The 3,671-nt window shown below is 38.4% G+C and overlaps 1 pseudogene; it reads right to left on the bottom strand.

Moving 5' to 3' along the window:
- Positions 1-708: 708 nt before the first annotated feature.
- LOC141423471 (metaxin-3 pseudogene) lies at positions 709-2,188 on the bottom strand (annotated as a pseudogene).
- Positions 2,189-3,671: the final 1,483 nt, after the last annotated feature.

Raw genomic sequence — 3,671 nt, 5'->3', positions numbered from 1 at the left:
GTACAATGATGCATGTAGACAGAAAGATGGATATAGATATATGTCTATATATTAGAAGCACAATTAAAAAGCACATTCCTCATTGCTTTTTAAAGTTAAATAAACACTTTTCTATTGAAATAATTTACATTTTTCCTAGTTCCTAAAATAGGCATCAGATTTCTAAACAGAAAATGTCTCAGCCAGAGAGCCATACATTATATATTCAGGTAGGTATAAGAAAACTAAGTTAATAAACTGAAAAATTAACTTGAATAAAGTAGGAATAAACATTCAGAACAGAACTGTAGCTTTTTGTCAACAACATGTGAACCAAAGAAAAAAATTTATTAAGATTAAGGCAGTTTTTTCTGTATGTATACAGTACAATGTGTTTCCCCCCAACACATTCATTTACCATTCACCTTTATTTAAAATGCATTGCCAAGCTAGAATACAAGCTCCCTAATTAAAAACAAAACAAACAAAAACAAATGTCATAGAAAGTTCCTTTTGTTTTAGAGTTTTCCTTATAGATAGGAGCAGTATTTTCTTTTTGCCTTCAGATCTTCAGTGTAAGAAGTTACCTAGACAATCATAAGTTAGGCTACAAAACAAGCCAACTGTCATGGTGATAGCTGGTGTAAGGAATTACTCTCTTCTTCTGCTGGAGTCAATTTGAGTGTTGGCAGTTTCCAAGGAGGAAGCTGAGGGATTTGGTGAAAATTGTTATCCATCTCTAAGACCAAGTCTAATGTAAGTGTTTAGGATGTCATCACAAAAGTGACACAGGTTGGAGAGCTGTTTCAGATGTTCTTGTAACTGAATGTTAGGAAACCATACTTTATAAAGAGGTGTAAGAAAACCAAACACATAGGTATCCAATGTAGAAGGCATATCTCCAAAGAAAAGGAAAACTGAGATGTTCCCAATCTGTTTCACAAAAGATTTAGGCACTCCTTGGCATCTCTGATTATCTGTACTTCCACTTCTTGGACATGATAGAAGGGAGGCTCTCCTGTTGTCAGGAGAATCCTATTCAGTGCTCCCCTAGCCATCCTTCCAGGAAGGATTAAACTCAAGGGAAAAAGAATTCGTGAAGCAAGCCATGGCTTTGTACCAGTAAAGTAATTGTCACCCTCAACCCAGAATGTGTGAAGCACAGTAGAGAGAAGCTTCTCTCAAGGAAGCTTTGTTCAAGGAGAACAAAGTAAGCCAGTGTATCCACCCCTGGCTTTTCAAAGAGTTCATAATCATCATTATATTTCTGTTTTCTTTAAAAATTTAGTATTTTTGCAGGCTGAGAAACTGGTACACTTTCAGATGACTCTTGGTCATCTGAAAGCTGTGACTACATGATATGCTTCTTATGTAAGAATAAGAAGGTGCTATCACATTGAATTTCAAGGGTTCCCAAAACAGTTTGCAGTAAAACATTTTAGACTAAGTACATAAAGCAAATGTGCAGAGCTGCTTTCCTTCATGTTCCCACCCCCAAGGACAGAGATGGCAGACACCCAGGCTGGCTCCCTCCTCTTCTCTCAGTCCCAGATTGTGCTCCAACTTCCTGACTGTCAGAGATCATGTCCCCCCACAGGTCCTGGGGATGCCAAATATGGTGGGTTTTTACCTCCACCACCCACATGGCTTTGTAAGCTAAGAAAATGTGGAGCCAGATAGAGGAGCCACAATGCTTCTGCCAGACCAATGCAGGGTCACAAGCCAGGCTGTGACTCACTGACAAAAGTGAGCTCAAGGCAGGCACTGACCAGAGTGCCAGCCTTCCATGATACCACAGTGCTGTGGGGAAATGTGTGAAATGGCTAATTATTTTTCATATCATATTTTTTCTTGAGCCTTCCACATATATTAAGAAACACAAAGTGGTAACCATTAAAATCAGATTCACTCCTCACCAGAGCTTTGTTATTGCTGCTATTCTTATTAATCTTTGTTTAATGTCTTCCCTGGACTAATTCTTTTGGATCTACATTATTTTCATGTGCAATCATGATAGTCTCCACTTACTAGTTAGTGAACAGTTAGTTATTGCACAAGAAATTGGAGACAAACTTGAACCAGTTTGTCTTCCATCCTTTGCTGCGTGTCCTTTGGGTGTACTGGTGATTCCCTGGGTGCTCTGGAAATTTACAACTTTCTTAGCCTTCATTTTCTGCTTGCATAGAGCCTTAAGGCCAATCACAGCCATGGGTTGGCACATTTTAAAGTCTCTCTGTGCTGTGCACACAACTCTGTGGCCATGTAGGGCATATTAGATCCCCAGAAATATGTTGCAGCTTCTCAAAGCCTGCTGCAGACAATGCATTTTCCAGTTTTCCCTTTTCATATTTTTGTTCATTTCTATTTTATTAAGATTTATTGCTTGTACAGCGGAATTCATTATGACACTTCCAAAAAGCCTTAGATTGTCCCACCTTCTCCCCACTCCCAGCACAAGTCCATTCCCATTAGTGCAATTGCAAGAGTTCTGTTTCATATGTATATATTTATGAAGCTTGTCAACCACATTCCCTCACCTCACCTTCATCTCCTTCATTCACCTTCCCCCTCACACAAGTATCCCCACACACAATGTACCTATTTTACAGTACTGGCTTTCTTTTTTTTTTTCATTGCTTTGTATGATCATCTAATAGATTTTTATTACTGTTTCATTTTTAAATTAATTTTATAGTTTTTGCATTTACTTACATGTGTATACATTATTTGATCTCCCCCACCTCCAGACAGAACCTGTTCTACCCTCTTGTTCCCAATTTTGTAGAATAAAAAGCATAAAAGATAAGAAAAACATGGTGTTTTTGCTAGTTTGTGATAAACATAACTATATAGGGAGATTCCTTGTGATGTTTCCAAGCACATATATATTACCACCCAAATTGGTTCATTTCCACCAGACCTCTTCACTGCTTCCTAGTCCTCTACCCATAGTGGCCCCTGCCCATTGAAGATTACTACATTCATTCCTATACAGTGAGCACATCAACCACATTCAAGTATTTGGTTTCCTTCCCATTCCGTATCCCTCTAGTGTGCAGTCGCCCCTTAGTGTGTGACCCATGTCCAATAATGTTACTGCATTAGTTTAGGTCTATAATCTGCATGTGAGAGAGTACATGCGATTTTTGTCCTTCTGAGCCTGACAAACTTCGCTTAAGATTGTACACTCCAGTTCCATCATTTACCTGTGAATGACAAAATTTCATTCTTTGTGGCTGAATAAAGTTCCATTCTGTATAAGTATCACATTTTCTTAATCCATCAGTACTTGGGCATCTTGGTTGTTTCCATAGCTTGGCTGTTGTGAGTAGTGCTCCAATAATCATAGGTTTGCAGGTGCCTGTGTAATAACACTTTGCCACTTTTATTGGCATGAAGTGACCTTCTTGTCTCATTTGACCAATGTAAGTTTCAAATCTACTTTGGTATAAATACTGCTACTTCTGGCTGGTTTGGGGAGCCATTGACTCGGTAAATCTTCTTCCAGCCTTTCACCCTAAGCCAGTGTTTATTTCTTTCAATAAGATGGGTCTCATGTAAACAACATATTGTGGGATCTTCCATCTTAATCCAGTTTACCAAACAGGGACTTTTGATGGGAGAGTAGACTCCATTGATATTCAGTGTTAATAGTGGTGATTTTGTTGTTTTGTGGTTTAAGAATTTGATTG

This window comes from Castor canadensis, chromosome 5, assembly GCF_047511655.1.
Source record: "Castor canadensis chromosome 5, mCasCan1.hap1v2, whole genome shotgun sequence".
NCBI classification, from domain to species: domain Eukaryota; kingdom Metazoa; phylum Chordata; class Mammalia; order Rodentia; family Castoridae; genus Castor; species Castor canadensis.
Note: the sequence above shows the minus strand (reverse complement) of the source record. Positions and strands in the feature narration are given on the sequence as shown.